The sequence below is a fragment of the Pteropus vampyrus genome, unplaced genomic scaffold (genome assembly GCF_000151845.1).
Source record: "Pteropus vampyrus isolate Shadow unplaced genomic scaffold, Pvam_2.0 Scaffold143, whole genome shotgun sequence".
Classification (NCBI taxonomy): Eukaryota; Metazoa; Chordata; class Mammalia; order Chiroptera; family Pteropodidae; genus Pteropus; species Pteropus vampyrus.
In genome coordinates, this window is record NW_011888924.1 from 2777649 (window position 1) to 2800282 (window position 22634).

The 22634-nt window shown below is 48.8% G+C and overlaps 1 long non-coding RNA gene across 2 annotated transcripts; it reads left to right on the forward strand.

The window, feature by feature from the left end:
* Positions 1–1575: 1575 nt before the first annotated feature.
* Positions 1576–22634, forward strand: LOC111744884. 2 transcript variants are annotated; one of them, XR_002782378.1, is made up of 3 exons: positions 1576–1634; positions 16455–16477; positions 21586–22634. It is a non-coding gene; the product is annotated as an uncharacterized LOC111744884 (long non-coding RNA). The 2 variants fall into 2 exon arrangements; XR_002782379.1 differs by lacking the exons at positions 16455–16477; positions 21586–22634 and adding exons at positions 7280–7336; positions 8221–8333.

Sequence of the window (22634 nt, forward strand, 5' to 3'; positions counted from 1 at the left end):
AACCCTGTCCCAGATGATAAGTAAAAGGGAGAAGCCTGGTTGCTTTTTCCAAAGATGCTATCTGGTATCCTAATGGGAAAGTAACCTGAATTCCAGTAGGAAAGAACTGGGTTTTATCCAAAAAGGAACTTCCTAAATCAGAATGGACGCTGAATAAGGCAGGACGATCTCCTTTCTCTTAGATGGTAGAGGAGGAGGTGTTTTTTGTTTGTTTGTTTGTTTGTTTTTTAATTTAAAATAGCATCACCGCAAATCGTCAGCCTATACACCTTAAACTTATATATTTTATATGTCAAATAAATATGTACAATATTTATATGTACAATATTTTATATTGTATTTCAGTAAAGAAAACATTTGAGAAATGTTTTCAGTATTTCATTTGAGAAATGTATTTCAGTAAAGAAAACATTTGAGAAATCTTAACATTTGAGAAAAAATGTTAAGGGTCTGGGGTGGGGGAAAGCACACAGGGTACTTCAAAAGTAATGAAAATGTTTTGTTTTTTTCTTAAAAAGCGCAATGGATATACACGTATTTATTAAATTATTTCTATTTTATACATAACATACAAATATTACAAATAAATACTAAGTACTTAATAAACATGAAGAATACACTTTAAAATAAAATAGCATGGCTGCTAATTTTTAAAGACAATTAACAATAGATTGCTTGCTTCTGCCTAAAGCTCAGAAGGGTTAGGCTTAATCATTTTTCAAAATTCCCTTCCCCTCGGGGCTGCTGTCATGGGAGCTAACGCTGTAAAGAACTAACTGCGTGGATTCTGTAAACACCTTGACTGTTTTAGATGCTGGTGAGAAACCCTGATTCTTTGGGGCTTCAAAAATAAAACAATAATGTTATATTGGGTTGAAGAGAAACTAATTTGCTAGATTTCACCTCAGCTTTCTGACCACTTTCATTAACTTGCTTTTCTGTGTGTATGCATCACAGTCTCAGAGCATTTTAAGGCCGGGGACCCTCTTCTCTGTTTCCTGAGATAATTTCCATCTTGGAGATCACTTTCTATTCCTGTGTCCATGGAGGCTTCCAGAGCAGCATTCCCCAACCTTTTCGGCACCGGGGACGGGTGCTCTTATGAGAATCTAATGTTTGATGATGTGAGGTGGAGCTGAGGCAGTGATGCTAGCGCTGGGGAGCAGCTGCAAATACAGATGAAGCTTCGCTCGCCCACCGCTCACCTGCTGCTGTGCAGCCCAGTTCCCAATAGGCCACAGACCGGTATCAGTCCACGGCCCAGGGGTTGGGGATCCCTGCTATGGCTGGTACTGGCTGTTTTCTGTATCTTCTGAGCATTTACAAATCTTCTCACTGCAGAAACAAGAGGGACCCAGCAGGAAGGTCCTTCCACACTGCAGGGAGCACAGGGCCATCACTCCCTTCCCCAGATAGGGGCTTCTCGCCTACTTAAAATGGAGTTTGCCTGTGTTGGCTTCCCCCTCAAAATACGGAATACTTTAATCATTTGAGTAGAAGTCTCTAATGTGATCTGAAGCCCCCCAAGGAGAGTCTGTCTAACCACATGGTGCTCTGGTTCCTTTGAGCAGAGCCTCTGACCTTGGACGTGGAGTACACAGAAGTGGAAGTGACCTCTTTGGAGCCTCACGAAGGTAAATACCATCACTCAAGCGATTCCCCACATTTTGCCCTCTCTTTGGGTGTAGACACACAAGGTGGAGTGGGCTGCGACCCAGGAGTCTAGTTACCCGCAACTGCCCAGAAGGGGAGTCAGGAGACAGACCTGCTGGACATGTCTCAGGCAGGAGCAATGACCCCCCATCCAGGCTTTAAGGTATAAAATTTCATTAACTATTATTTGCCTATTAATAATGGATATGTTTTATTGAGCAATTACTAAGTGCCAAGAAATGTGTTTATTGAGAAGCTTTTTGAGGTCAGCCTCACTCCTGGGTGTTGGGGCTTTCTTCCAGAGGCATGCTCCTTGCCCAAACCCAGCATCTTCCTTAAAAAGATGCTTGCACACTGGGCTTGCGTAAATGAGATACATGTTTAAAGGTATTGAGGGCTTTGTTATGTAAAGGGACACAGAATCCCTTCCCGTGTAAACAGTAGAAATAGCTTTAGCTTCAGGTTTTGTTTTTATGCGTGGTTCTCTCCAGACGGGCCTGGAGCTCCCTAGCTCAAGTTCAGTGCTAGGGAGCCTGGCTCAGAGGGGCTGGTCCACAGCAAACCCTGGAACATTAGTCTTAGCTGCCGGGAAGCTCCTGGGGCTACTGCCTTGCATCCCGCTTCCTACGGAGGCTAAGGCCAGGCTGTGCCCACTCAGCCAGGCAGGCCTGGGGCTGTTTTCCAGACCAACCCTACCTAGCATTAGCCAGGGCCACATGGTGGTAGTGTCCTCTTGTCACCGCTTGCTCCACAATCTGGGAGGAGTTTTGGGTTCCTGCCTTCTTCCCTTGATTGAGTTCAGGTACCATGTCAACATGTATGAGCTGAGAACCTTCCAGGTAGCGCCATCCCATCCAGCCCTTTGGCTGTGAGCTGCACAACTGGGCCACCATTCCCATAGTCGGCAATCAGAATGGCCCCTAGCATTGGTGTGACCCAATCTGCAAAACTGCACGGGGCATCCCTCTTCTAAGTCCGGACTGGAACTGGGAGGCATGTGGGCCATGGCAGGCCTGAAGCTCGCTTCCTCTATATCTCACTGTAAAGTAATCCTCTTATTGAGTTAACAAATTAAGGGCCTGTGATAAACCAGCAGCAAAAGTGAATATGTGTTTCCTCCCAGGGAAGAATAGCCCATTTGGGAGCCAGGAACACAAGGAACCAAAGAATCAATTGTATCAGGTTATATTAACTGCTCAGAAGGGAGAGAAGGGGGTACAGTGAGAAGGCCCAAAAGGTGACACTTCTTTTGGGTAGTCCCAGAAGGCCTGCTTGAGGGATGCCATTTAAGCTGCAGCCTGAAGGGTACAAAGAAGGTGGCCCCACCAAGAGGAAGAAGGACTGAGGAAATGAGGAGTGTGAGGTGCCCCAGAGTTTGTCTCATTTAAGGATCCGAAAGGAAAATCAGGTGTCTGCAGAGAGAGCGAGAGGGAGAGGGGGAGGAGGCGACAAAACTGGGGAGGACCGGCTGGGGCCCCGGCTTGCAGGGCCCTCAGAGTTCTCTTTGCATTCCAGTCTCTGCGTTTGGAAGGCTGTAAGCACAGAATTAGCAGGTCCCAACTTCCGGCTTTGGGAGGATCCTTGCGGCTGTCGTGGAAGACGATTGAAGGGACCAAGAGTATTAGCAGACAGGAGGGGATGAGGATAGAGCCAAAGTGCCTGCAGTGGATGGATTCCAAATATATTCTGTGGACGGATCACTGCACTGGATGACAAACTTCATGGCCAGAATGGGGGAGACAAAATTACTCCCTGTTTCTGCATGGATGGTTGCGATGTCTGAGATTGGGAGGAACAGGCTCATGGTGACGACTGGTTCAGCTGGGTGAAATTTGTGATGCCCAAGAGGAGACAGCTCAGGGGTCTGGTGCTCAGGCCCGTTTCCGGGTGGGCTGGGCAGATGGAACTGTAGGGGGCTCCCCGCCAGCCTTCCCAGGTCCAGCCTGAGCCCCTCCATCACTGCGCATCCTGGGCTCTGTCTTGTGGGAAGCAGCTTACTTCCTCTTAAGAGGACTTAAATTTAGAGGAAAGGAGAACCATAACAAAAGGGCAGGGCCGCTGAAAGATGTTCAATGTGTGAGAATACACCCTGACACCCACCCCCCATTCCTGCTGTCTTCTTGCCACTCCGCACCCACTAAGCCCTTAAGCCGCACCCACTAAGCCCTTAAGCCACACCCACTAAGCCCTTAAGCCGGCCATCATTGCCCTGGGCTCAGACCTTGAGGTTCTGATACTCCTCCCAGAGGCCAGACCCTGCCCTTGCTGCTCGCTCTGCTGCAGGTAGGGCCAGGGCAGAAGTGGAATTATGAGGGCTGTGCCTGACGCCCAGAGGCTTAGGATTTAAGGATGCTGAAGGAGGAAGCAGGAAGCAGGGTTTTGTCCTTGGAAGGGGTTCCTTTGGGAATGTTTCCCCGTCAGTAGCGTCTGGTTTAATTTTTTGCGTTTGAAGGTGGGGAGCGGCAGGATGTTGAAAGAAGAAAAACTAGAACAGAGGGAGGCAGGGTGCTTTCCTTGCCGAGGCTGTGCAGCTGCAGGGCCGCAACCACCCAAGTGGGCACATTTTCCCAATTTGCACAAATGTACTGTGTGGCCTGTGGGGCTCTGAACAGAGCAAGGATGAGAGTCACTTGGGTTTCTAGAAGATTCATGTTGAGTTTTCTGGACCCAGCCTCTTCGGCAACTGAGGACAGTGGGGGAAGGCAGGCCTGGCCTATGATGCTGTCCCTTTGCTTTCTCTTGAGTGGGAAGTTACCAGGAAAGGGCTTAGTGGATGAAAGGCCAGTGATGAGTAAACTTGAGTAAACTTGACCTGGTCTTGGCCAACCCAGTTATCTCTTCTCAAGGCCTTTCTCATACACAGTTGGGGTGGAGGAGGGGATAAGGACCATGTCCATTTCTAACCCTGGCTGGCAGCTGACCAAGTGGTCCCTTGGGGATGGAGGAGGGGCAGGAAGGAACCCCAGTTTGCTGCATGTTTGCTTTGAGGATAATTGCTGGGAAAACCCCATGATGTTGAAGCCATCTCCTTCTCTGTTAACAGAAAAACAAGCCAATATAAAGCCCCATCCGGAAATATCTCTGACAGCAGAGACAAATAGCCTGTTGGCTGGTTTAGTCGTTAGCAGGCAGCTGCTGCTGGGGCAGCTAGAGGAGGGGATAGTGATGAGCTGGCAACACCCCACCCATTGCTGAGCTGGGCAGGACCAAGAAGGCAACAGGAGAAACCACTGGGGCAGCTGCAACTTCGCAGCTCAACCAAGAAGTGTCAGCCCCCCTGCTGCCCAGGCTGATATGCAGTTATGAGCTAAAAGGGAGTCGAGTGCAGCTCTTCAGGTCCAGAGGGTGTTAGAGTGTCCCCAAGGTGACCGGAGAGGCCCACCGGCCACCCCTGATGTGCCTGGTGCAGTGGAGTTCACACGAGTGTGTAGGCCCCCACGCTTGGCCTCCCAGCCCCCATGCTGCATTCCTTCCTTCATCCCCGCCCCCCAGCTCCGCGTGGGGTGGGGTCAGAGGATGAGCTGGCATGGGCCCAGCTGCACCTGGTATGCAGTGTCCCACAGCACTGTTTTCACACCCATCTGCCCCACAACCTGGAGCTCCCGAAAGCTGGGACCAGGTTTCCTCTTCTGCGGCTCCCGGCACTCAGTAGGTGTTAGGATTGTGCTGAATGAGTGACTCACCAGGCCTGACGCTGGGAAGAGTCCCTCGGGATGTGGTAGAACATCCCGCAGATATGGGGGTCCCTGGATGTCTCGTGGTGGTGTGGGCATCTCTGCTGTGCTCTTAGACAAAGGCAGGTGTCCATCCCCTCAGGAGCAGCTGGCATCCCAGCCAGTCTCCTGAGTTCCAATTCCTGTTCCGTGCCCCAGGGGAGTCGCTAGGATGCCTTTTGTGAGGCCCTGGCCACTCCAAGTGCCCCAAGTTCATCTGTAGGGAGTTGAGCCAACCCTTAGGTTTTCTCCTGGCATTCGGGTCCTGACACAAGAGCCACCACCTTTCAGTGTGTAATGAATGACTGGGATTTTAATCGTAAAGGCAAAAACCTCAAGGATTGGGCTGATTATGCCAAGACCTTCCCGAAGGTCATAGGTCTCAGGCAGAGATGCCTACAGGGACATTGACTAGTTCCTCAACTGTCACATCAAACCTTTACAGGTACCTCCAGGTAGCTGTGCAGAATCTGGGACAGGGAGGTGAACAAGACCTCAGACGCTGCCTGAAGGAGCTCCGGGTCCACCAGGGGAGATAGTCATGGGGACAAATAATGTCAGCGTATCATGAACAAGTGTCCCCAGAGTGCTGTGAGAGCAGAGGGGGACTACATAACTGCCCAGGGCATAGGGAAGGCGAGAGTGCATGAGGGGTATACAGGTGTGTGAGGGTGTTTGCACCCAAGTGCAGGACCAAAGCTTGGAGGACAGAGAATAATGGGGCAAAGAGAAAGGGCTGTGCGGGCAGTGGAGGAGTTTGTGCTGAGTCAGGAACGAGAGGGGCAATTGTCCCTGGAGCAGAGTAAGTGGAGGGCATCTGAGTGCAGTTAGAGTCCATGGTGTGCCCCCGCCATCTGCCACTGAGGAAAGAAACATCTATGTGGCACATCTAATTGTGGCAGCAGGAAGTGGCTTACCCTGTCTGGGCTCTGTTCCCCAATCTGTAGAGGGAGAATACTGGCCACATGGCATCGGGTAACTTTCTACAATGAGGCTTCCTGGTCCTTCGTGCAGGTGAGAGAAGTCAGGGGAGTGGCCAGGTTCTATCATGGTTCTGGAGAGTTTGTGGGTATGTGTACACGAGTGTGCACACGGGAGTGTGTCTGTATGTGCATACTGTGCGTGTATAGACAATGCATGTGGATGCGCTGTGTTGTGCATGCACAACCTGTGTGTATGCGTAAACTGATGACCTTATGGGAGCTCTTTGTCCCCCAAGCCTTTGCATCTCCTCTGGGTGGAATCTACACCCTGGGTGGCTCTTCTTGTCTGTTTAGAAAGGTCGTGGACCAAAGGATCTCAATCCATCTTCATATTAGAATCTCCTGGGAGGCTCTTAAAGAAAATCAAAGCCAGGGCCCGCCCCAGACCAGTTCAATCAGAATCTGCAGTGAGGCCCAGTCGTTGGCATGTGACATCAACTAGCCCAGCTGTTTAGATTTGTAAGTGGTTCTCAGTCCCAGAGGATCGTTAGTCACAGATGATGCTCAGGCTGTAACCGAGACCACAGGTGGTTGGGAGGCCACAGCCCAATCTCCCGGGAGGGTCTGACAGAGCAGCTAGACACAGGGATGCAGTGCAGTGGCAGGGAAAGAGGGATGGGGCCACCAAGCTGGAGGCTGCAGGCCTGCGTAGGGGGCCTCTCCACCTGCAGCCCTTCAGGTCCAGGGTTCCCATGGTGACTTGTTGACCTCATACTTCCTGTCTGAGTGACACTGGGTAGACCAGGATCTTCTAAAGCCAAGAAATGGCCTGGGCTATGTGTTAGCCCAGGTGCTCCTGGAGATGGAACCCGTGGGGCGGGACAGTGAGATGCTGCCTTGCCTGGGGAGCCTCAGATATTTCCCTGCTTCAGCAGCAGGCTGCCCAGCTGCCCAGAGGCAGCTATTGATCTGTGCCTGGTCCCTTTCCAGGTCTGGGAATGAAGGGCACGGAGACAGTGTACAGTGAAATCCGGAAAGCTAACCCTGGTGAGTGAGGGGCCCCTGACTCCTCCAGCCGGCTGGGCGTTGCCCCCAGAATCATTCATGGGGCCGTGAGAGTGGGCAGGGAAAGAGGGAGCAAAGGAAGCCAAAAAAGGGGTGCCTCCTCTTACACAGAGTTGACTCTCACCATCCTTAAAAAGTAGCCACAGGTTAACATGTACTATTTAGTCAACGTAACGCTTATTGAGTGCCTGCTGCATGCCGGGCAAACAGGCACCCAACTCTTAGGCAAGTTGAACTGGAGTATGTCCTGGTACCACTGTGTGCTCGCAAGACTCCTGACAGAGTTCTGGGTGCTCTCCTGTGACCCCAAAAGAAGCAATGCAGCCCTATCTATTTTCCAGTGCTAGCCAGTGAGCCACACATGCTTCCCCACTTGGACCCTGGTGCACTAGGAACCCCGAAGGTCTTAGACTAAGTCAGTGTTTTGCTCTGAAGGTGGTCACTAGCTTTAGCCTTTCAGAGAGCACACCAACTTTGGGGGAGTGGATACAGATCCGCTCCCCTTTCCTTGGACTCCTGCCTAGACCCCACTTCAATCCCCATCTCACTGCTTCCTCACACAGCGCTCTCCCCAGACTGAGTGCTCTGCCAAAGCGGACATGGAACTGGGGGTGCTCCCAATGATCTCATTTTCTGTATCATCATTGGGTTCCATTCTGGCAAAATGAAATTCACAAAGATTACTTTTCAATTCTTAAAACAAGTTGCAGCCCAAAAGGCATAAACATGCGGGGGCAAATAGTCATCACATGGATATCTTGCTTTGTACAACAGACCTCTCTCGAAGTGGATTCTTTGAAAGGGAATCATTAAAAAGGGCTGGGAAACCGTGGGGAAAGCACAGCTAATCCGAATGTGGTCCACAGGCCAGCAGCCCTGGTCTCAGGCCCAGGCCAACCCACAGAATCAGAATCTCCAGAATCTGAACTCAAACAAGTTCCCAGATGTTTCTGACACTGACAACGTTTGAGAAGACAGGTAATTGTCTTACCCAGAGAGCCTGCTTTTTATGTAATCACTGCTTAAGTAATGTTTTGTGGGGTTTTTTTAAATGGAATTTTCATGGGTAGAGCAGAACAGAAACTCAGCCCCTTGTGAAACAACACTGAATACTTTTTGAAAATGATTTCCTGGGCAATGTTTGGCTTAAATATCTTATTTTACATTTTCGGTATAATTAGAGCTAGCAAAATGCAAATTTAGAAATAAATAGGCTTCCTTTGTTTTTTTCCCCTGTTCCTCCAGTGTAACAGAAAGCTAAAGGTCAAGTAGGGTTCAAGTTTGGTACTGTTTGCTAATAGTGCAGAAATTCCCCTTTTGCTCCCCTGGTAGCCCCAGAGATCATTAACTTTCAAGTTACTTTGGTTATGCAAAAGCTCCCATTTATTGAGAGCTTACCGACTGTGTGTGCTAAGAGGTCTGTTATGTGATCTCCTTCAGTCCTCACAATAAATCTCATTTTACAGGTGAGGATATGAGGCATAGAAAGAGGTTAAACACTTGCCCAAGATCACACAGCAAGCAAGTCTCCTGAGACCTGGCCCACCAGGTTTCCAGGAAGGGAAGCTAGTGGAGGCGGAGGTGGCAGGGATAAGGCCTCGGGGCCTGTGGTCACTTAAGGCTGCCACCAGAGGCCCTTTCCAGCTGACGAAGGCCATGCCCAATGTGGATTCCAAAGGATCCCCCATTGAGACCCCTGCTGAGAGAAGACAGATTAACAAGAGAAAAACAGTGATGAGTGATTCAACGAAGTGGTTAGAATTTGGGGCTTATTTAGCATGTTAATCAAGAACAGTAAATTTGCAGGGAAGTGACAATACAAGGAAAAGGAGTTCCAGGGGTGGCAAGCTGTGAGAAGGTAACTATATGTAACTATATGGGGGAGTAAGGTGTGTTTGTGCAGGTCTATCTGGGCACCGACTTTTCTGTGGTCTTCATGGCCATTCACCTTCCCTGGGGGCGGGATTTATGGTGGTCCTCGTGTTTCAGCAATTTCTGCTTTCGGATAAGAGGTGCAGGAAGCCTTTCTGCATCCACTGCTTCTCATTTGCCTCCATTTCAAAATAATCCTTATGCTAAAGTGGCATATTTTAGGGTGGCATGTTCTGATTTCCTATATCAGCTTTAGGGAAGCTGTTCAAGGGCTTCTCCCAGGGTCCGCAGGCTGGTTCTCAATGTCTGAGTCTGTACTGACCGCTGCCTCTGGCCTTGGGCCAGAGTGAACCATAAAACCCAACCCTGCCGGGATCCAGGGTGGTGAAGGGCCCCGTTTGCTGGGCGACATCCAAGCCCCTGTCCTCGTGCTGCCACTTACCAGCTGTGTGACTTTGACCGAGATGCCTAACCGCTCTGAGACTCAGTTTCCTTCCGCTGTTAAACGGAGATGGCGTTAAGTGAGAAAAGGTGATGAGATGGGGTCAGGGGGTGTGGTGCTGGTAACCCCAAGCACACAGTCAGTGCGTTATCCCTACCAGATAGTGAACATTCTATTTTAGCTGAAAAAAACACGAGAGGAACTGGAGCCTTAGAGAGTTCAGGGCCTCGCCCAGGGCAAGACTAGAGCCATCTCCCCACACCCAAGCCAAGACACCCCCGCTGGGCCATCTGGGCCATCGGGTCAGTTGGGGGCTTGGGTCCTTGTGTAATCTGGTCTCTAACCTGACAGCTGGCTCCTGCCCAGGGGTTGAGGGGAGAGCTAGTCCTGGGTCTTGTAGCCAAAACCACAGGTGTTGCTGCTGCGAGAGCCAGCACCGCCTCCCCCACTCCCCCCGCCCCCACAGGACGCTCCCTTATCTGTTCCTGAGCATTCCCGGGCTCAGCTGCTGCCCAGCCAGTGCAGGCCGCAGGCCTTGGGTGATCTCTTTTTCCTTTTCGTAGGGCTGATGGAGGCTCGATTATTACTCCTGCCCAGTGGTTGAATAAACCAGTCCCAAGGCCCGTGGTGGAGAGCAGAGCTTTGAATGCAGAGAGCCTGCCTGCGGCGTGATGCTCTTTACCAGGCTTCACGGTTCCTCTCCCTGTTGCCAAGACAACTGACTGCGTGCTCCTGCGCGTTCCAGCTTTCTCTCTTTGGCTTCCACATGATCACCAACTTAATTAGAGGATTCTACTCAGTCTACTTTAGAAGTTGAAAGTAATAGCCTGGTGTGGTGGGTGACCAGGGGGGGACTCAGGGAACCTCTCAGGACCTTTGTCCCTTTCTCTATGAAATGAGGGGCGAGGGCTCGAATGCAGGTCGAAGGTTCTTCAGGTTTGTAGAGACGGGGATGGCGTGGCACCACCTCCTGAATTTCCATTCAGTGGGTCTGGAGCGGGGCTGGGAATTTGCATTTCTAGTAGATGGCCATGTGCTGCCACCACTGGTCTGGGGACTGGACTTCTAGAACCATCCTCTAGTCTGGAGACTGGATACTCTGAGTTCCCTCCTGATTGCTCTGCTTCTTGTTTGAAGGGATAGGGTCTCTCTTACTCCCCAGCAATCCCAGAGGCTCAGGGTTGGCCAGCAGAGATAACCCGGAAACTGTGTGTGTGTGTTAAGGGCAGGGGATGACCACAGTAAAATAAAGGCCCTGGTGGGAAGATGGGTCAGTGCAGAGCGAGTCTTATCTAACCTTCTTCATTTTTCATTCTTTCCCACCTTAATTTCTCAGTTCCCCAGCGTCTTCCAAAGGGCAGCACTTCAGGGCTGGCTATTTTGGGAAATGGCTCATAGGGCGTAGTTCTGGCTCTAATCCCCCTTTTCCCCTGAGTGATACAAAGGGAAACTGCACCTCTAGATAAGCAAAAGGGCATCAGGCAGGCCTGCCTCTGCTGGGCAGCCCCAGGGCGAGGCTGTGGGCAGGACCAGGCCCTGGAGAGAGTGATGGGGCTGCTGGCTGAGGAGTGTGGGGGGACCTTGTAGGCTGTAGGAGGCACCAGGTCTTTGCAATCTTGGGCTTTAATCTCTAAGATCAGCTTCTTTTTTTCCCGACTGTGGTAAAATATACCTAACACTTGCCATTTTAACCACTTTTGAGTGTACGTTTCAGGGGCATTAAATACATTTCCAATACTGCGCAGCCATCACCACCATCCATCTCGTCTTCCATCTTCCCAAACTGAAACGGTGTACCCATTAAACAGTAACTTCTCATTTGCCCCAGCCCCTGGCAACAATCATGCTACTCTGTGTCTCTGTGAATTTGACTAAGTTCGGCATTTTTTTATCTGTCAAAGAGGTGGTTTAAAGAATGATGTTAAGTTGCCTTCCAATATTAACATTCAGAGAATCTCAGTGTCCTGGCATTTGGAAGTGACCGCCATTTGTTTATGTCTTGAACATGTTAGTGAGGAGAGGAGAGTCAGTCACTTCCACAAGTTGTTCCCTGGGTCCCTTGGAGCCAATCCTTATCCTTTACCCACCCTTGACTCCAAGCCCCCTTAGGTATTTGCTTCTAAGCCTGAATTTTCCCTTCGAATCTAAATTAAGTTGTGGTTTTCGGGAACCAACTAACTGTTTCTGCTGCCTTCATCTTGGCGGGAATCCAGCCTGGATGGGTCTGTGTACTGCGATGGCAAACATCCTAAGTGGGAGATAGATACCTGGGCTTTGGTCTCAGCTCGGCCCTTATCAGGTTATGTGACTTGGCCCCCACCCTTTACTTCTCCCTCGGTCATTAGTTTTCTCACGAATTCTCAACAAAATGCCCCGACCTATGTGGAATTACTGCAGAGTGAACACCTCAGTGTTCCTTGGGAGGGTGTGTGTCCCTTGGGTGGATAAGGGCAGGTGGGTTCCTTAAAATGAGGTGGAGAGGGACATCTCTTCCTGCTGGGTAACTCCTGCTGGGTCCTGGCCACAGTCACGCAAGTCTGCTGTTCCACGCGCAGCCTACTGCTATGTCGACATGTAGCTAATATAACAGCCTCTTGTCCCAGCAATGAATTCTTAGTCTAAGGCAAGGAAACCTCTTGTTCTTTGAGCTTTTCCCTTTCCAACCATTAGATGATTCTTGCTACGCGTTGGAGAAGGACGGAGAGGGGTTTTCAGAACTAGAAAACTGACGTCAGAAAGAATCCAAATGGAGATTTCTGCATCTCTGCAACCTTCAGCTTTCTTCGGGAAACAGAGAAAATGCTAATAATTTCCTCATAATTTAGATCTGCAAGTTAAGGTTTTCTAAAGTTCTTGTTCTCTTTTCACTCATTTGCAAGTTCCAGTCAGCAATAGCAGCTCTAGTTATGGCTTATGATTTGGCTTACCGGAAATGGGAAAATTAGTCTATACAGACGTATGGGCGGAGGCCAGGGATGTGGCTAAACATCCCTTATTAAGCAATAACGTAGGTGGTCCTGAGAGGTGAGTGTTTAAAAAAAATAGTCCAGGTTGTAGTTTGGTACCTTTCTTGCTCTCTTTTCTTTTTAATTTTTATTTTTTAATAAGAGTTGACATTCGGTATTATTTTAGATTAGTTTCACGTATACTGCATACTGGTCAGATTTTTTTTTTTTTTGGTAATTTACTAAGCGCTCCCTGCATGACTCTAGTATTCACCTGGCACTATACATGGTTATTACAATATTATTGACTGTATTCCCTCCACTGTACTTTACATCCCCATGACTATTTGTAACTGCCAATCTGTATTTCTTAATCCCTTCACCTTTTTCACCTAGATCCTCAACCCCCCTCCCATCTGGCAACCATCAGTTTGTCCTCTGTATCTATGAGTCTGTTTTCGTTTTGTTTGTTTGTTTATTTTGTTCTTTAGATTCTACATATAAGTGAAATTGTATGGTATTTGTGTTTCTCTCTCTGATTTATTTCACTTTGTATAATACCCTCTAGGTCCATTCATGTCATTACGAATGCTGTTTTCATTTTTTAAGGCTGAGTAATATTCCATTGTATATATGTACCACTACTTCTTTATCCAGTCATCTATTGATAGGCACTTAGGTTGCTTCCATATCTTGGCTTTTGTGGTATTTTTCTCTCTTAACACATAACTAGATCCAATTTACTCCCATCCCCTGTATCCTTGGACTTTATGCAGGATGATCTGTTACTCATCTGAGTTCTCCTGATTTAAATGGTGTCCTCCCAGGCCTAGTTCATACCTTTGGTGCTATGGGTTGCAGGGTGACCTGGAGTCACCTCCCCTTCCCCCACCCCCACGTATTCCTCTCTTCTCTCTGTCAACTGCTTCCTTCTCTGACTGGTGCCGGCTAATCCAAGGAGCGATTTCACTTTCTTTTCCTCCCCCTTGTTCTCCGAGTGCTATCTTAGTGACAAGAACCAAAAGAAAAATGATAGCTGGCTGGGAAGCCTCTCTGTAATCACATGGCTATCCATGGCTTTCTCAGCACCTCCCTCAGCCTGGCTGAGCCCCGTGTGAACTGCTCTTTCTGGCCAGGAAAGCTGACATCTTCAGTCTGATTCAGCACTTGACATTTTATCGTGTTCCAGCTTATTGTGAAAGTACCTGATAAAATGGCTTGCAGGCCATCCAAAACAAGACCTGTTCACATATATTTGCACAGGACTTTAAAAACAGAAGGGTAAAGTGGTTTATTATAATTAGCAGCACAGTCAAGTTCTTCCCTGTGAAGGAACTCGGGTCTGGATGAGATCTCCGCAGCTTAGAGCAGCGGTTCTCAATGAGTAGACATTTGGCAATGTCTGGGGAGAGTTTTGGTTGTCATAACTTGGCGGGGGGGTGGGGGAGTGGGGCGTGGGGGCGGTGCTACTGCATTTAATGGGTGGAGGCCAGGGATGTGGCTAAACATCTTATAATATACAGGACAGCTCCCCTCCCAAAACGAAGAATTATCCAAACTAGAATGTCGCTAGTGCCAATGTTAAGAAACCAGCCTTAGGGCTTTCACCTCCTGTGAGACTTCCAGCAGGGGAGCTGGGTTTCCTCCTCAGATGCCCTGCGCCCACTTTGGGAGGTGTCCTGAGCATGTCCCGCCTGACCGTTCGAGGCCCTGAGAAAAGATGCCAAGTCCCGTTCCAGACACTCACCTGTGACTTTGGGGTCAGACAGGACCCACCTTCCCATCTGAGTGTCTGCTCTCTTGGCCTTCACCTTCTGCTTTCTCTTTGCCTAGAATTCAGACTTCCTGGTCTTTCTGAAGGGAGAGAAATCCGGTAAACCAAGAGTAGCTGGTCATCGAGAGAAAAAGGACAGAGTGTCTCTGAGCTGTGTCCCCTCTGGGAGGGCCAGTCCCTACCATCCTGCCAGGCCCAAAGCAGCCTACCCAGTCTTGGATTTGAGAGGGTTAAAAAGTTCTCTGTAGGAAATAAACCCACAAACCCTGCCCTCCAGGTTCTATTTTCGTGGTGGTTTCTTTACCAAAGAGAAAACTTCAAGTGATCATAAGCTTTGTGTTCCATCAGTTGTTATCAGCACGCTCAGATTTTAGTATTTTGTGTTCAGATTGCTTTAGGAAACACAGCCTGAGGCTCTTTCTCTCTTGTGTCTCATCCCAGAGCTGTTGGGACTTTTGGGGAGCAGGAAGCACGGGGTCCTTCAGGTCTTCCCAGGTCAGATGTGGTGTGGGGGCAGGGTGCTGCCCAGGCCCTGCTCAATGTGTGGAAGTTTACACAATGGCTCGGACTTCATGGTTGGGCTGATTCATCCATTTGGCTGTTGACGCCTGCCTCTGGCCCAGCCAAGGACAGAAGGGGGCCCCTTAGGAACTTCTGGCCCTGTTCCCTCTAGAGAGGCCGCACAATGGAGCGGTGATAAGACAGGGTTCGAGGGGGAAGTGGACTCGTGGAAACAGGATATTTTTAAATTAGAGAGAGAAAAAGAAGGAGCGTAACAGATGGGCCCCGAGACCGCCCAAGGCTCAGAAGGGACCGGGTTTGAGCTTGGGCGGCTGGACAGAAACCGGGGTGCGTTGGAGAGCCTCCGTCCAGTAAGACTAGGGACTGGGGAAGGGTTTATTGATGGCTCTCCTGCCATTACTCCACCACCTCCAAGAATGGCAACCACCTCCAATACCCACATCTTCTCTCGGGGCCTTCCCCAGGTGGCAAGAGGTCCCTGTGGCATCTCTGTCTTTGTGTCTATAGCCATAGTCCATAGGAATCAGCTCCAATGTGTGGACCACTGCCCATCCGGAAACTCTGCTATTATTTGGGACCTGGTCCTGTCCATTGGGGCAAACCTTATCCTTCCCTTGCCTCCTATAGTGAAAAGCATCTCTAACTAACGTAGGCAGGGACCTAACACAACGCCTCCTGTCCTCGTTGACCCTTCTCACCCTCATGCTCATCTTCCTCACGTGTGGCCAGGGCCACTTTCCCCATCGCCACCTGGCGGAGTGAGCCAGACCTGGCACGCACTCCATCAAGAAGGCAGCGTGGCCTCCAGACCGTCGAGATGAGGTTCCCCAGGGGGAGGGGACGTGGTGGCCCTGCCCTTCGTGACAAGCACGTCAGCAGTGTTTATACCTTCTGCTCCACTGATCCCACTCCCGGGAATGGACAAACCAGTATGAAGTATGGAAATAGCTTTATCCCTAAAGAGGATACTGGCGGCATTATTTAAAATAGCAAAAACTTGGAAAGAACCTCAATTTTTAAAGGCAAGAAACTGGTTAAGTAAACGATTCCACATTTATTCAGTGATTATTATGCAGCTGCTAACAATGATGTTTAAGAAGGTACCAGAAAATGTTTATAAAATCACAGAAGATAAGCTGTAAAATGGCATATACTGTATAATTATAACTCCAAGAGAAAGCCTGCTCGTAGCAGAAAATGATGGGAAGACAGAAGTCTCAGCAGAGTTTGAAGAATGGAACGGAGATGCTTTTCATCTGCCACTTTCTACTTTTCTGTACTTTTCAGTTTTTTTTCCATAAAATAACAGGTGATACTAATTTTTAAAAACTGTTTAAAATGTCAAATGAGCTGCCGGAGACATTAAATGCTTGTCTGGGCAAAGGAGCCGTAAACCTGGACACCCAGTGAGCTTGTGGGCCTGGGGTCTCCTCCTGCATCACCTCCCTCTTTCGCACTGTGGGCTCGGCCCCGGAGATGTGGAGTGGGGCAGCCTCACACGCTGTCCTTGCACTGCTCACCTCCCTGTTATCCTTTGTTTTACAGATTTCATGGGAAACAGATATTCTGTAAGTACACATTTTGTACATATTATTTTAAAAAGTCCATTGAACAGTAAAATAATTCCAGACTCACCCAGATTCTGCATTCCTGCTAATTACACTCCTATACTGGCCTTGTGTTTTAGACCAGGAGCCCTGGACCCCTCGGACTAGCCTGGGCCAGCAGAGGTTTAATCATCAGACTCGGCAGGTTTTGGGGGCCAGTTGTGATTTGAGATATTCTCTCCCATTGTTTCCATCATTACATCTCAGCCCATATATGAAGGGAGACCCTGGAAGTTCCCCCAGAGAATCGGGAATCTAGGGCATGTAGCTCCAAACAAGCAAAATACACATTTCCTCCTAGTCCAGGATTCAGGCTTGAGAAGTAAAGCAGATTGGGGGGCACGGGGGTACACTCGGAGGAGTGGGGCATCTGACAGCTCATTTCAACTCTTAGAGCTTATGCCAGTCACCACTACACACCAGGCTCCTCTGCCCCAGGAGACACTGCAGGTCCTTGACCCAATGAGGAACTCAGATGAGCTACCACTGATGAGAAAGTAACAGCTACACTAAGGACTATGGAAACAGAAGAGGTGCTTTGTTCTGCGTGATTGACAGTCCCGTCACCAAAGGGAGGCGTCATTTAGTTGGGCCATAAAGAATGAGTCGGATTACAGCAGGGTCCATGTAGAAAGAGCAGCAGGAGCAAAAGCATGGGGATGAAGCAATCTCAAGTAGCTCAGAATGGGGGGAGAAGATAGGGCTTGCATTGGAAAGGACTGAACCTCTCATTAGGAAGTTCCATTCTGTGGGAAACAGGATTTAGGAAGCTTCTACTTGGCATGTGGCAATGTTTAAAAGAAACGTCGAAGTCCAAGTTCAAATTTTGCAAAGACCCATTCCCACCCCTCGCCCCCTGTCTTCTGACTCCCAACTTTTTTATGAGCCACCCAGCAGTGCAGGAGTTAACTAACCGGGCAACTGGCATCTTAAGAGATGAGGAATTTGCCTCACAAACTGCTTCTTTGGGGTCTGGGAAGAACTTCCAGCAAAATTGCTGGTAGCCCTTCCAGTGGGGCCTCTGGCTTCCTTTGTTTTGCTTGAGTCTCAATTCTTATAAAACAGAGAACTCATTATGCCTTTGACGGACAGGAAGCCGTTGACATTCTTTTTGTGGAGAAAATCAATTTAAGGAAAAGAGGAATGAAATGCATGTCTTCATCTAGCTTAAACCCACCCAGACTTCTGAAATCAGAGACTGTTGCATTGGAAGGGTAAGGAGCCCAATTTACAGGAGAAAGCTGTGGCTTGAACTGACAGAACAGCCTGCCCAGGGTCACCCAGCAGCAGCAGATCTAGGACTAGAATCTAGTTAACAGCAGCAGATCTAGGACTAGAATCTAGGTCTCCAGACTCCCTCCAAAAAGTGATGTCACTGCCCCGGCCAGCATGTCCTCCAGAGAGTGGAAAGTGAGACCGTTGTTCCACGGGCAGCGTGGGACCCAGATAAAGAGATGTTCTCTGCCTTGGTAAACATGGCTGTGTCCACCCAAGGCAGGTCTGCTGCATTTGCAGGACCAACTTATTTACTTTGTCTTCAGTCCAAATGGTCTCTCTGGACAAAGGCACCGAGCTCCCAGACAGACAGAACTTTCCCTTTCCTCTGACGCTGGCCCGTGGGCCCAGAAGTGTACTCCCAGGATGCTCCTGAGAGCCCACCCACTCTGGTCCTGCTCTCCAAAATGCTAAAGACTTTTGGCGGGAGCCCAGCAGTTCCCAGCCGTTGGGAAGGAATTTTGAATCTTTAAGCAAATGCGTTTTGTTTATGAAAGCAACAGGTATGGTTTCCCTAATAATCAGCTGGTGAGGGTCAGGAGAAAATTAATTGAATTGCCCACCGTAGGGAAATGGGAGGGGATTTCCTTCCTGGAATCAAACCTGGCGATCGTTTCCAGTTGTTTAATGGCTGTTGCTTCTGAAAACATATTGGAGGAAATATCTTAACAATGAGATAGCCACTTAGCCAAATACTAATTTAGTATTGTTTGACTTGCTTCAATGGCACATTCTGACTTCATTTTCCTCTGCCATTTTCGCCTTGTTTATAAATTGTGTTTGTGGCTGAGGCAGACAGATAACGTGAAAGAGAACAGCCCGTACTTAAATGAAAGGGGTGAATCTGGACCTGCGCAATTCTCTTGGAGAGAACTTTGCCTTCTTACTGAAAAAAAAAAGGCAACTCCTATTTACAGCTCACCTCCTTACCCCCTGGGAGCCAGCAGGCAGCTAAGCTGCAGTGGGAGCTGCCCAGGAGTCGGGATGGAGAGACAGAAGTGTGAGTTCCACTTCTCCAGCCATCTCTTGGGTCACCTGAGCGGAATGCAGCGGTTGCTTACCTGAGGCACAGAATTCAACCAAAGCCAAGCTTTGACTAGGAATCAGAAACCCACATTAAAACTTGATTTTCCCTGATTAGCCGTTTATTAGCCATGTCGCTTTGGGAGGATTTTGTAAGCTCTCCGGGCCTCAGTTTCCTCATATGTAAATTAGAGGTTTTAAAATACCCTCAGCTGGTTGCTTCAAGAATTAAATGAGCACCTAGCACAGACCTGGTTTATTGGAAAAGCTCCTGAGGGGCACATTCTAGGCTGGAAGTGGAGATCCCAGGATATTAGAAGCAAAAATGACCTTTGAGAGCATCCACACTGTGCCCTGGCCAGAAAGTGGGGTGATTTCTCGCCCGTACTTGGGTGGCTGACTGCTGGCCTCTGATTTAAGCATAGGCCAGCACGGGCCTTGGTTGTGAGCGTGTTAACCTTTACTTCTGTCGACGTAAGAAACATCCAAACCTGTAGGGAATTTTAATGAGTTTTTTTTTTTTGAGCCAAACTGACGACAATTGCCAGGAAGCAAAATCTCAACGGATTGTGAAAATGCTTTGGGAAATGGCAGTTTTGTGGTTTATTTTATACATTAGAATCAAAGGAGGAGACATAAGGAGGGTTCCATGGAATCCTTGGTGATGGATGAAGGAGGTGGGGGAAAGCAAAGTGGGGAAATCTGTAGGATGGGATAAAAGTAAAATGGAGGGACACATACTTCTTTTACATTGGTGGGTATAGGACAGTTAATAATTAACATTTATAATACATAGAAATGATATTGGGGGAGAACAAGATAACAATGAGTTCTGTGGTCTTGTGCTCTGGTGCGGTGGGTTGTGCCCTGAGGGGTCTAGAAAAAGAAATTACTCTGACATTCTCAGGGCATGTTATCTTAGACGCACAAAGACAATCGACAGGCTCACTTAAGGTCAAGATTGACCTTTGTCGAGGAAGCTACAGGCCCAGGACGTGACTACCCGCCATGACCTGCTTTTAGCTAGGAGTTTTTATGTTCAGATTGTCCTATGTGTTTATTTTCGGTCTCTGAGTTTGTAGGGCCCACCATGCTGGCCTCCCCTGGGCTTGTCAGGTTTAGTATGTGGCCTCTTTTCAATCCACACTTTAAAATTTCCAGGGCACAGTTGTCTGTGGCCCAGCCCTTCCTGTGTGTGGGGCGGGTCCTGTAGCAGCTCCCCAAGTGCTCACTTTCCTCAGAACAGAGCAAAGGTGTCTGGGGAGGGACTTGGTCTGGGGCCCACAGAAAGGCTGGACACTAAGGTGACCCCTCCGGCAGAGCAGAGGAAATGGGGCGAGGGCAGCTGCCAGGCTGGCGGGCCTCCAGCCCCCTGGGGCTAGCACAGCTCCCTTGGCCTGCTTGCCAAGGAGGAGGCAGAGCCTTGGGCTTCTGGCTGGAGCCCAAAGACCCGCATCTTGTTCCCAGAGTCTCCTCAGACCTAACAGGGTCAGAATGAAGCAAGGACTCTATCTCAGCCCCACCGTCAGGGAGCCGACCAGCACGACCATGGGGTTCCCAAGATGCTGGCTAGCCCCCACAGCTTCTCCTCTCCTGCCTGCTTGAGTTCTGCCTGTGTTCATAGAGAGTCCAGGGTCGTGGACAGAAGCTGCTTGCTCTTCAGGGCTCACCATCGCCCGGGGCCCCTCTACTCCTATATTTCCCAGCATGCTCCACTCCTGCCCCCTTGCTCCATCTGTTTGTCAAAATCCTTTCCACCTTGGAGGCTGCCCAGCTAGGGTCCTCGCACTGCCTCGAATATCCTCTATGGTTTTTTGGGACCTCTTTCACTTTCTACTTCACGGTAGCATCGTTTGCCCATAATTGCCAGGATATAAATGGGAGCAGAGGCTTTGCATCCTCAGCATAGAGAACAGTGCCTGGGTCAGATGTGGGCTCTGTCACTGACAGGTGGGCAGGTAACATAAAAACCGTATGAAGCAGTTAGAGAACACTACAAGACGGCATGTGGAAACTTTTTTGTTTTACTTTTTTTATTGTCACAAAACACAACACGAAATTTACCATTTTAATCGTTTTTAAGTATACAGTTCAGTGACATTAAGTCCAGTCGCAGCCCACCCACCGAGCGTCTTCATCATTCCAAACCAAATTCTGGTTAACACTAACTCCCCCTTTCCCCTGACCCCCGCCCCGGCGACCACTGTTCTACTTTCTGTCTCTATAAATTTGGATATTCTGGGAACCTCATGTAGGTAGAATCATACAATGTCTGTTCCTATCAGCATTTCATTTCTTTTAAAGGCAGAATCGTATCATTTTAAAACATTTAAGTTTGGTCATTTGAGTTCAGTCCTTCATTTTTGAAATAAAAGCACATCTAGAGAAAGTCCACTTCCTATTAGAGGCAGAGTGGGAGCAGGAAGCCAGGTCTCTCCTAACTTTACTTATCCTCCTCTGCTGGTAAGTGTCACACCCATGGGACGTAGTGCCGGGCACACAGTGGGTGCTTGAGGAAGTTGGTTGATAGTCTGATGTGCAACACGTATGTGGGAAGTAGACGCTGCAGGCCCTACAGAGCAGGCCCGGAGTGAGGGAGAAATGAGTGTGGGCAGGAGTTGCCCCCACAGGGTACCAGCAGATGATAGCACTGCTGTGGAGTTCGTTTGAGAAGTGCTTGTCTGCAATTCTGCACGTCCTTCCACCAGACTAGTCTTCAGTCCTGAACGGTGTGACCATATCAAGCCTTGTCTCGTCTCTTGTCACTCCAGAGAACGGAAGGCTCCCTTGATGGAACTTAGAACTGCGAGAGCGGACCCTGCTCCACGGAGGGACATCTACATTCCAAGAAGAGCAGATGATTCTCGATTCCCAGAGCTCTGTGCACTTATTTCTGAACCTGCCTTGCTCCCACTGAACGTAGCCGTTCCTCAGACCAAGTCACCAGTTCTTAAAGACGTCTCACTGCATTTACGCTGGGTGTAAAGAGATCCAGAGGGGCTGGCTAATCTCCCACACAGTCCACCTCCCACCGAGTGGGAGCATCCTTGTGAGTGGAGAGCAGCAGAAGGAGGTTCAGAGTCAGCAGGCCACTGGAATATTTTGAAACTTGAATACTTTGTCTTGTAAAGAGACCAAGAACTTTTCCAAGTACCTTCATACGCAGAAGCCTGTTTTTTTTTGTTTTTGTTTCTATTTTGCAGTCAACCACACTAGCAAATGGCCTGGCTTAGGGGCAAGTTTTTCTCTTTGTCTTTGGTCTGTCAAAGGCCTGTGGTTCTGCATATTCCTTGTTCTTTGGAAGTGCACAGCACTGACCAGACAGCTGCACTCTGTCCCCTTTATGACCTTGCCCACCACAGATGGGAAAACAAAGCTGCTTGGGAGCGACCCTATTGAAATGTCAACTTGAAGACAAGGTTCATTCCGGGCAATGCACAAAATAGAAAATGAAGTTAAACAAGGCACAGATGTTCTTGAGCTGTTTTTTTATACTCTTTCTTTTCCTCTACCATGCTGAAGGCTGAAAGTCAGGAAGATAGTTGCCTCCAGCAAATATTATTTTTAATAGAAAAATGAATGCATATTTTTCTCACTAATTTTTTTTTTATTTATTCCTTGCTAAAGAAATAGTCTCCTGAGGTCTTAAGATGTTTCCAATGGTGTCTTTAGTGAGTGGACAAGGGGCTTTGGCCGTTTTGCAATGGAATTTCACTAATGGGCACACCTAACCGAGACTGCTCCCTCCATCCACTTCAGTGACAAAGCTGCAGGGACTCTGAGGGGTGTTGTATTAAATAAATTTGATCTTTACTCTTCA